Source organism: Phascolarctos cinereus, unplaced genomic scaffold (assembly GCF_003287225.1).
Source record: "Phascolarctos cinereus isolate Bilbo 61053 unplaced genomic scaffold, phaCin_HiC Scaffold_1;HRSCAF=81, whole genome shotgun sequence".
NCBI lineage: Eukaryota > Metazoa > Chordata > Mammalia > Diprotodontia > Phascolarctidae > Phascolarctos > Phascolarctos cinereus.
In genome coordinates, this window is record NW_027555514.1 from 83,832,392 (window position 1) to 83,844,344 (window position 11,953).

General features: G+C 40.8%; 1 protein-coding gene across 6 annotated transcripts in view; it reads right to left on the bottom strand.

Moving 5' to 3' along the window:
* DNAJB6 (DnaJ heat shock protein family (Hsp40) member B6) overlaps positions 1-9,824 on the bottom strand; it is a 118,830-nt gene extending 109,006 nt beyond the window's left edge. For all 6 annotated transcript variants that reach the window (XM_078152551.1, XM_021009646.2, XM_021009647.2 and 3 more), the window contains exon 1: positions 9,735-9,824. The gene's annotated coding sequence lies outside the window, so the exon portion shown is untranslated. The remainder of the gene's footprint in view (positions 1-9,734) is intronic.
* Between the last annotated feature and the right edge of the window lie 2,129 nt (positions 9,825-11,953).

Sequence of the window (11,953 nt, forward strand, 5' to 3'; positions counted from 1 at the left end):
TCCATACCTAGCATATCTCCACCTTTTTATGCTGGCTTTTCCCCCTATGCCTGGAATGCTCTCTCTCCAGCCTTTTGGAATCCCTGATTTTCTTCAAAACTCTGGCCAAGCTCCACCTTCAAAGACTTCTTTCCTATTCTACCTCTCTACTCCTAGTTTAACCCTTTCTTATATTTGATGCCTTCATCTATACATATGCTTCCCCTATTAGAATGTAATCTCCACTACCCAGAAAAATGAGCACAATCTTTCACGGGAAGAGACAGATATTCAACAAAATAGGGGACTTCCAAACCTTCCTGATAAAAAGACAAGAGTTCAACAGAAAATCTGATCTTCAAACACAAGATTCAAAAGAGACATAAAAAGGTAAACGGGACAGAAAGAAACAACATGTTATTAATAAGAGCAAACTTTACATAGCCTACAAGATGACACTTGTAGCCCTTGAGAACTATTATTGTTATTATACCATGTTAAAGGGGTATACATAAAGGGGATAGATATAAGTTGACTTTGATGTAATGACAAAAAAAAAATCCAATCAAGTGGGTTAAATAAATCCAAGTAGATTAGTCTGATCTAAGACAATGTACTGAAAGAAAAGGAAAGGCAGAGGCAGATACGGGTAAATTACATTATAGGAAAAGGCACAAAAAACTATTACAGCAGAGGGAAAGAAGGGAGGGAGATGAACACTGTTTGAACCTTACTCTCATCAGATTTGGCTCAAGAAGGAAATAACATAATCAGTTAGGTACTAATATTGATAGACTTAACCCTTCTCAGCAACACAAGGACCTAATACATCTCCAAAGGCCTCACAATGGAAAATGCTATCCACATTCAAAGAAAGAACTATGGAATTTGAATGCAGAAGCATACTGTTGGCTATTTTTTTTCTTCTGTTGTGTTCTGTTTCCTCTTTCTGGTAGTTCCTCCTATTGGTTCTAATTCTTACTTATGTCACTAATGTGAAAATATGTTTAACAGGAATGTATATGTACAGCCTATATTATATGCCAAGCCATCTTGGGGAAGAAAATGGGGAGGAAAGGAGGGAGAGAAAAATTTAAAACTCAAAAGCTTATGGAAGTGATTGTTGATAAATCAAAATAAATTAAAAAAAAAAGAATGTAAGCTCCTTGTAGACAGGGACTGCTTCCCTTCGGTCTTTGTATAATACAGTGCCTGGCATGAAGTAAGCACTTAATACTTGTTGACCGAATTGATACTTAACAACCCACATTTATATGGCATTTAACAGTTTACACATTGCTTTCATCACAAATATACCATTCCTAGATTAAAGAATCAGAAAATGAAGGTAAAAGAAGGTTAAGTGACTTGCCCATAATCTAGGTATTTTCTAGAAGGGAAATAAACTTATTTTCAGGTTGACTTTTTGCTATCTATGAGGTTCTGAGTTCTTCATGAAAAAATGTTTTAATGATTCATTTCCCTTTGTTTCACTGGAAAACAATTCACTGACTCTATGATTACCCCACTCCAATAGCTATCTTGGATACCTAACCTACTCTTGACAAAATAATCATCACCTCTTTGTCCAAACCCAAGTGAAAATTAATCCTCTCCTCCAAATTAAGGTCAGAGGTACCTGCATCTAGCTAGAGAGACAGAATGTCACAAAGCTTAACATACTTAACAAAGCTTAACATACTTAACTTACAAATGAGAGGCACTGACAAATAATTAGCTGGAGGGTTTTTTGAGGAGGAGGGGAATTGATATTCAGAATTAGATTGCAAAAAGAACAAATCACTTTCTTTCAATGCACCTTAAATGTTCCCCTTCAACTTTTACCTTGGTCTACTTATATACCTATATTTCTCCTCAGTACCTTGCTTCCCTCATTCTTCAAAAGCTTTTACTTCAAAATTCTTGACTGACAGACAACTGTAGTACACAAACATCAGCTGTCCAAAACCTTAAATGAGTTTTTCTTAAAAGCTATTTTCCAAAGACCTGAGAATTTACTCCTAGAAGAAGCAACATTTTAACCATTTTACATTTTTTTCTAAAATACATTAATAGCTCATTTACATAAAATTTTAAAATTCATAAATCATCTTCCTCACAACTACCCAGTAGTTCAAGCCTGTGATTTTATCGGTGTGGAAAATTCCCAGTATAAAAGCTCTCCTCAATTAATAAAGATTAACAAATTGTAATTTGTTGTCTTAGAAAGTTACCTGGATCACGGACAGTTTAAGTGATTTGCCATGTTCACATAGAAGCACAACTCAAACCCAGGTCCTTCCACAACCCAAGGACAGCCCTCTAGCGGTCCTTGCTATAACTTGCAGCCCATGTGTGGTAGATAGTATATATTATCCCAATTTGACAGACACAAAGCCAAGCTCAAAAAGAACAAATATTTTCCCATGGTCACACAACCAGTAAGTGGCAGAGACAGGATCTGAACACAAATTACTTCCGAACTTAATATTCCTCACACTAGACCATGCTATTTTTCTCTATGTTCACGTGAGCATACTAAACAATCTGACCTTTTTCCACAACTCAGGATCATTATCTATTGTTCTGATCCAGTGTGAGGTATCCAAGTTTGTTCCCAAACTAATTGGCAAAAAACTTGTGCCTTTTAAGTTCTTATGCCAGCATTTTGGGTTGCTTACTCCCTCAGCTGTTTTTTCTTGCATTTTTGGTGTGCCCTCCTCTACATACTGCTGCACATTATGAAAACCTGATAAACAAGCTTATTTGAACTACATTTAAAATCTGAGTCAATAAATTCAGCATTAGAGGCTTGAAGGTTTGTCCCATGAGTCAAGTATACAAACTTAAAGTAACCTACTCAACTTACTCTCTGGATTTCCCCACCTCATTACCAGCATGACAGCTTTGCCCCAGTGAGCTACTATAGACTCTGGGTTTACCCCTTCAATTTTGTGTCATTTTCCCCTATTAAAATGCAAGCCCCATGAGGGCCTCAGTTAAGAACTAACAAACATTTCTAAATAGAAATTACACACACACACACACACACACACACACACACACACACACAGTCTCTCAATCTATCCAAACTAATTTGCATGCTAACCCAGCAAGGATTGATTCCTTCTTTGTATGTCATTTCCAAATGAGATGCCCTTTTCAACTCTTTTCCAATCCTCTAAGTTCTATATGTCAAGAAGCATTCCATGATGATATATACTTACCCTGCTTTTACTGTCTGACATAATCATTATGAATCTACTTGTTTTCAAATAATTGAGACATTTACTAAACAAAGATGAAACTCTAGAAGCCTATCCAAGTCAAATCACCATAGATGACTGTGGTACTTGAAATGAATTCAAGAAAACAGATTCAGGTCTATCTTTCAAGTATACCATTATCCAAGAGTAGAGCCCAAAGGTCCAGAAGATAATATGAACCATAATTTTTTTCAGAAATTCAGAAAAGGAATCAAAACAAGTATTTTGTTTTACCCAGGAGAAATGGATTAGTCTAAGACTATTCCTTTTCAGAGAGCAGGAAGGTGGCAAAAGGTCTAAGAAGGAGAGTAGGACAGAAACAACAGACAATTTTCCAGCTTTCTCCAAGTCAAATTTTGACAGTACGATTTCATGGTCTGGTTTCAAGCATTCTGAATTCAGGTCAGACAAATCCATATTCAATTAAGCAGGAAAATGTTCTAAAGCCAAACTTATCATAAGTCATGTTATTTTGCACTTGCTTGCTTGCTAGTGCTCTTAAACACATGAAAGTGACTTATCTACTCAAATGTATTTTAAAGTTTGTTAAGGTCACGAACTAAAGTCTTCTCTCCCCCCCCTTGTTTTTTTGGCTTTTTCGTTGAGGCAATTGGGGTTAAGTGACTTGCCCATGGTCACACAGCTAGAGTCAAGTGTTTTTGGTTTGTTTTTTTTTTAAACTCTACCTCTACTACAATGCCTAGTACACAGAGGGAACTCAATAAATAGCTGAGTGGGGGACAGAGTACTACTGCCTCAGAGTCAGGCCTTTGATACACTGCAGATGAGTGCCCCTGCACAAGTTGCTTAAACTATAAACTCTCTCTAAATGTTTCTTATGTGACAGACAACTGTGCTAAACAGTGAGGATTTAAAGAAAAGCAAAAGACATTCCTGCTCTCAAGGAGCTCACGGTCTAGACACCATACAAACTATATCCAAAGTTATGTACAAAATAAATTGAAAATAATCAACAGAGAGAAGGTACTAGAATTAAGAGGCATCAGTAAAGGCTTTCTGCAGAAAGTGGGATTTTAAATGTAACTTAAAGAAGGTCAGAGAAGTCAGGAGACAATTGAGGAGGAAAAAACATTACAAGCATGAGGGTCAGTGAAAATTCCCAGTGTTGGGAGATGGGAGTGTTTTGTTCCAGAAATAGCAAGGAGGCTAGTGTTTCTGGTGTTTGGTAAAAAGGAGTTTCCTCATCAGGAATTCCCAATACAAATAAACTTGAAAGTAAAAGGTTTAAAAAAAAAACTTCTTGTCTTATAGTTTAAAAAAAAATCACTTCTACAACACGTACGAGTCACAAAATTGTACAGTGTTTGGTAGAGTTTCCTCCTTGACTGAATTCCCTAAACCAACTGAACATCTTTGATATGTGAATGTGTAACTTTTCCAGGTTTTAATCATCTCAGTACTAGACTGGTATCCAATCTTTCCCTTTGGATTATTCTGACCTCCAAGCAAAAACAGCTTGCAACATTTGAGATGTAAAACTGTGATAATAAATGTTTGGAGGTGGGGGTGGGCCAACTCAAAATCTCAATTAATCCTGTCCTTTTACAGAGGAGGCAGAAATCCAGAAGAGCCAAAGGAAGTTGATCAAGGTCATTTAGGTAGTAAACCACAAGGCTAGAATTTGAACTTCAAAAATGTATATTGAAGGGGTAACTAGGTGGCCCAGTGGATAGAGCACCGGCCCTGCAGTTGGAGGACCTGAGTTCAAATCAGGCCTCAGACACTTGACACTTCATAGCTGCATGACTGGGCAAGTCACTTAACCCCAACTGCCTCACCCAAAAAAAAAAAAAGGATATTGAATAAATGAAAGCTTCTATGTAATAAAGCCTTATAGCCTTAATATCTAGATTAAATTTTTCGAATAATCATGTTGACATAAGTCAATAAGTACAAGAATAAATAAGATGGCCAGATAGTAATGTTTGGCCTATTAGTTGGGCATTTAAAAAAAAAAGCAAACTGGGAGTTCTTTCAAACTAAGACTACTCAACCTTATGGTTCCAGCCTTATATCCCAGAAAAGATATAAAGCAATTAATCACTTTCAAATTCAAATTGTCGTTGAATCTTCTACCATTTCAAAGTTCTACCCTTTATAATGCTCATATACCAGTTTAAAAAAGAATACACCACTTATAAACACCTAAAGAAATTATAAACCATGATAATGATACCTTTACAGAGGCTCCAGAGAGTCAAACAAATACTTTGCCCTAGCCAGTGTTGTTAAATAAAAGATTAGCAGATCAAGCAAAAACCCTTTTACAAAGAAGTTCTAAAAGCTTGTTACAACTCTAGATAAAGTTAGATAATTTCAAAAAAAACCCATGACATCATCTTGTGGCTGCCATTATAGTAGTTTTAGATTTTAGAGCAGCATTTGTGACTTATGAGCACAGGTAGTACTGCTCCATTAAAAAAAACAAAACTTTTTTTCTAGAACCATCATGTTAACCCTGAAAGGAAAATGTTTCCCCCCTTACAAAAAAGTTACCGGACAAGTGTACCTAATAGCTGTATTCAATCTACAAGGACATAGCAAAGTCCCTAATGATTTATCAGAGGTCTAGTCTTCAATTTGAGATGTCTTTCAGCTTTTATACCTCACATTTCTTATTTCATTTTATACCTCACATTTTATACCTCACATTTTTATCACTGTCCCTGTACCTACTTATTTTTCTTTCTTCACTACCCTCAATTTCTTTAAACTCAAAAAATTATCTTTAGTTCCACTCACAGTCTTAAAAGTACTGTTTATTTTTCACATCCATAAGCCATAACTTACCTGAACCCATATTTGGAAAACTGATCAAATTCTTGTCATGTTTCTCCACTAGGTGGTGCCTATTTGAATTTAAAAGAACCCCAGAATTTAGGAGGGAGGAAATCATCTTTTCTTTCAGGTAAATATGTACTGAGACCAAAATATTTCCATTAGAACATATATCCAATTTTATGATGAAAATCAGTAGAATGTTATTTGGATTGCAGATTCAAGAGTACACTAAATTAAAGAAATAATCTTAAAAGCTGCTTAAATTGATTTTTCATAAATTTTAAATCTCTACAAACTTATATTTGAAGGAATTCTATGGTAAATGTTGCTGCCTAAATGTGACTTCTCCAGGGCTACACCAGAGAGAAAAATTTCTGTTCTTCGTGGAAAGATTTCTGGTCCAGACTTGATGAAGGACTGCCACCCAAGACTAGTTTAGATAGGCACAGAGAATTCACAGAAGGTGACTTTTTTTGCAGGTACATCAATTCTTTAAATCAGAAATTGTTAACTTGGTTAGGTATCAAAGTATGAAACTACTTTATTTTGGGTTGGGTTTTTTTTTGATGGTTTTTATTTGCAACTGTTTGTTTTGTAACTGTTATGTCACATAATTTATTCATTTAAAAACATTCTGGTAATAGGTCCTTAAAATTTCAGAGAGCCAGAAAGGTCCATGACACAAAATAGATTAAGAATCCCTATATTAAACTGTCCACTAAAGCAATGGAAAGACTGAAATCAGTGCATGTGTAAAGTATATCTAAAACCTATGAAGCTGAGATTCTTGAGCCATTTAAAAAGAATAAGATCTATTTGATGTTTCATAAAACACATTTAGTAAAAAGTTCTAGTGAGAGTTTTAGAGCCAAGACCTAGTTTAAAGCTGAGACCTCCATTCTTTCATATTACAGATAAAGAAATAGAAGCATCTACAAGTTATCTATCAAGGTCACAAAGCTAGCTACTAGCTAAACAGGACTAGATACAACTCAACTATCAGTCTAATGCATTCTATACCTCTCCTGTTTTGCTTAAAAAGGGACATATATATGTAATTCTCCCTAGAGCCAACTATTCCAAAATCATTGGGGGGGGGGGAATATTATAAGAATCAGTGTCAAGAAGTGAAAAGAAAATTGGTTTAGTAATCAGGAAGATCTGGGTTTAAACTCTAACTGGCATACTTTGGCTTGGTGACTCTAGGCAAATTGTTTAGGCTCATATCCCAAGCAACTCTTTGAAAACCTAAATTACTGAAGTAGCAACTTCTACTATCAACCTTCTATCAAACAGTGCTGATAAGCACTGATACAGCATTCCCTCCTTGACTGAATTTCCTAAACCCAATCAAACATCTTTGACACATGAATGTGTCACTTTTCCAGGTTTTAATCATTTCAGTACTGGACTGGCATCTATCTTTCTCTTTGGATCATTCTGACCTCCAAAGCAAATAAACAGCTTGCAAGCCCCACTACTTTGAGATGTAAAACTATGAGGATAAAACGTTAGGAGGTGTGGGTGGGCCACAGTCAGAATCTCTATTAAACTCTTCAGTCCTTACAAGTCACCTTTATTTGTTCAATCACATCACCCTCACACATTACTTTTTTGCTCTGATGTAAGCAAAATTCTATCTGAAGTACCTACACTTATAGTTAAGGAAACAAGATGCATTTTCTCTAACTTCAAATTCTACAATAAAACACTTAACAACATATTCTAAAAAATGTGTAGTGTGAACGAACATCCATTTGCATTTTCCAAACTAAACAAATATAGCATATTACCTTCCAGAGAAGCTAACACATCCAAAAGTATCTCTTATATTCCAGAAAGAAATTCTGCATTGGAGGGAAAGAGGAATTTATTAAGTGCCTAGTGTGTGCCTGACCCTGTACTAAGTGCTTTACAAATATCTCATCTGTTCCTAACAACTTCGGGAGGCAAGTGAAATTATCCCCATTTTACAGGTGAAGCAACTTAAAGCAAAGAGTGATTAAGTTAGATAGCTGCCCAGGGTTCCACAAGTGGACAAGTGCATGAAACTAGATCAGAATTAATAGATATATAGTATATATTACTCATTTCCCAAAATTTGTTTGCTGTATTTATCCAATGTCAAATCCTTTTGGAGAATCATTCATTTGACCTGTTGATAAGCAACTAGAAACTGTACTTTCATAAGAGAAGCGTATTAGAGTGAACAAATATGATAGTAGTTTAGATGTTTTTCCTCTTCTTTAAACTTTCTTAGAAATTGATTAACATCATTTAACCAGGAATTTCATAACCTAGCTGTACTGACAATTGATTTCTTTAATGTAGAACTGAACTGCAAGTTACCTTTATACTAATACGGAGATGTTTACTTTTAAGCTTTATAATATGCTGGATCTTAAGTTAGGAAGACCTGAGTCCTAATTCTGCCTCACTCACTAGTGGTGTTAATTTGGGCAAGTCACTTAACCTATCTATCTGTATTTCCTCATGTGTAGAAATAGAACAGCATCTATCTCCCAAGGTTGTGTCGAGGATAAAATGTGCTAAATTCTAGTAGCTGATATTAGTTCCTCCAATTCTCTTACCTTTATCCTCATAGTTTATGCTTAAAAAGATTCTTCCAACTCTTACCTTTATCTTAATAAAAAGTTTACCCAAAAAAAGGTCTGAAAAAAGGGCAGAACAAGGTAACTAAAAACAAGCTCTCCCATCTGCCCACTCTACGCACTTCCCCCAAACTTGCAGGAGACTTCAGCCCCATTTGGGTGACAACATGAACACCCCCTCCGCATGGCCTTTCACACGGAATATTCAACATTCGGTATTCGCAGAGCCTGGCAACTTCAAGTTAAAACCATCTGACCACTTCACAAAACAAAACACCTCTACCTTTCTGGAAACCCTGACTCCATCTCGTTTATACCCGTTTCTCGAGGGCAGGGACTTGGCTTTGCCTTTCTTGGCAAGCCCAGCGCTTGGCACACAGTAGGCCATTAATACAGATTGAATGAGGAAGATCCCCGAGTGTACACAAACGTTGTTTCCGTTCGGTTAGGTGTTCACATTCTGATCTAACCGCATTTTAGGGGAGAAGGGAACTAATTTGGTCACACAATGACAAGAAAATAGAGGACTGCGCTAGCCGGGGACACTAGGAAAACCAACCCGCCTTCTCCCGCAGAGAGACGAGCGGCACCCCCCGGCCCGCGGCTCCCCGAAGTACTCATGACCATCCGGAGGCTCTCAATGCCTTCCCCGCCCAGCCCGAGGCTCGGGCTTTCGGACCCCAGGATGGCGGGGGACGGGCCGAGAGGCCTCCAAACGGACCCCGCGGCTGACGCGGCCGAGATACGGGCGGGGGCGAGGCCCCGAGCGTCCGGACGCGTCCTCCGCCCCCTCCCCCTACGGCCTGGGCCACAGAAGCCGGATGCCCGGAGGCGACGGGCAAGGACACCCGAGGCGGCGGCCCGGGCTGGAAGCGGAGACCCGGGTCTCCGCCCCGCCTTGCACGCAGGCCGCGAGGCCCGAGGAGCCAGCGCGCCGGGCGAGTCATCAACACCACCGTTGCTAAGGCGCCGGGGACAAATCCGCCACCCGCCCGTCCACCCGGCGCCCGCCGCGGCTCGGCCCGACCCGGCCCCCTCCTCCGTGCGCCTCGGCCCCGACTGGGGCCTCCCTTACCCGAAGGGGGCTGGCAGCTGGCGGCGGGGAGGAGGAGGAGGGGCTGCGCCCGCGGTCTCCTCTCGGTTCCGGCGCTGCTGCTGCTGGTGGTGCTGGTGGCGGCGGCAGCGACTCCTCGCGCTTTCCTTTCTCTCCGTTTCTCCAACAACAAACAGGAAGTGCGTCAGACGTCGGAGCAACGCGGCGACGCTCCACTTCCCTTCCACCATTAAAGCTACTGGGCTGGAGGCGGCGGCCGCGGCGGTTGCTGCCGCGTCTACCCGAGGTCTGCGCCTCCTACGCCCCGCCCCCCCACCTCCCCCTCCACCTTCCCGAAAATTCTCCGTCCGTCTTTGCGGACGCGCCGGCCGCTTGTGGCCGTTGGCGCCATCTGCCGGCCGCCGAGTTAGTGGCGGTGGGGGAATCCCGCCGCGCCCGCCTTGGGCCCACCCGCGAAGTGGGGCCACCCGGGCTACGGGCCCTCCCCCGGCCCAGTCATCGGCCTGTCTACATACACCCAGGCGCCCTTTAGGGACGTCGAAGGGCTGTGGCCGTAGGCGCTCCGCTGCCCCTCCCCCCCAGCGACGTTGGGGCCGATGGGGGAGGAGAGGGGAGAGCTGGAGAGGCACCTTGGGGTGTCCAGGAGGGCCAGGAGTCTGACCTGCGGGGAAAATCCGCTCAGACTGAACTATTTATTAGCCGCCTATGGTATACTGCGCCGGGCGCTGAACGAATGAACATTCTGCTCCATCTCATTTGTGCTAGGGTTACGGATATGCGAAGAGGCACAGACTATCGCTGCCCGCATGGAGTTTACAATCCAGGCAAAAGGAAAGAACCCTTCCCCCAAATCTGCCCAGTCTCTCAGTCTCTCTGTCCTCCCTCTTCACCCCCACCACTCCAAACTGACAAATCCGGTGGCCTTTTCTCAATCTTCTTCCTGGACGGCTAAGCAACATTTGCCACTGTAGATCACCTTTGTGTTCTCTTCTAACTGCTCATCATCGATATCCTGCCCCCTAGCTCTGGGTCTTTCTCGAGACTCCCCGTTAGGCCCTTCCCTCTTTTCTCTGCACATTCCCTCACTTGGCGTACTCATCAATTCCCATAGGTTCAGTTATTATCTCTCTGTAGATAGCAGTGGAAGCAGCTCGGGCTAGGAGTCAAACCTGAATTCAGATGGTACCCCAGGACAATTATTAGCAATGTGACTCTGGGCAAATGACTTAAATTCTGTTTGCCTCAGTTTTCTCATCTGTAAAATGAGGATAATGATAGTGCTGACCTCCCAGGGTTGTTGTCGGGATTTAATGAGACCATAAGTGTAAAGCACTTAGTGTGGGATATATGGATGTTGCTTCTGCACATCGCTCAGTCAGAGGTTGGAATCAGAGAAATAGTGTTTCCACAAAAAGTCTAGTGGAAAGGAATGCAATCTGGGGGCTAAGTGGAAGATGAACAAAGGGAGTTATATTAGAGTAAGAAAACACTGGTGGTGGTGAATAGACTAACAGATGGGAAACCAGTTCTGAGGTTAGGCACAGATTTACATCAAAAGGGGTGTTTTGCCAAAGTCACAGAAATGTGGGGAGTGAGAGATGTAATCAGGGATCTAGACTCAGGTGGGGAAATTAGGTGTTTCTGATAGGCTGTAACCTCTAGTGGAGAAACAGGAAATTCGAATGGGGAATAGGGAATAAAAAAGTGTGCATTTGTCCATAAGTGTGCTGTCACACGTGTTGGATGCCTGGCCTTCTCAGGTCATTAATAAAGCTTCTTCTTGATTCAACAATGGCTTTGTGAGAGATGATCTCTCAGAAGTGAAGCCTCCTGAGCAGGTCAGTGGTTCCTGTTGAGTAGAATGAGGGGATCCCATGAAGACTTCTTAGAAGAATAAATAGAAATTGTATCGAGACTCAAGATAGGCATAGCAGCCTGACAGGCCTAAATTTCGATTTACTAGAAATCACCAGATTTACGGGAATCCAGCCCCAAGTACCCACACACACACTTCTATGACATTGTTATCTCAGCAGTTAAAGTTTGCCAAGCCTGAAACCCCCCCCCCCTTGTATTTTGTTGTTACACCTGTTGCTATATTTTGGTCACAGTGGTAACCTTGCCATAACACAACAGCATCTAGCTTGACTGAACATTTTTAATTGCTTCTTTGATATTACTTCAGCAAACTAAGGGGCTAAATATAGATATGTATATAGTTTCTTTGTTTTCTTTTTTGT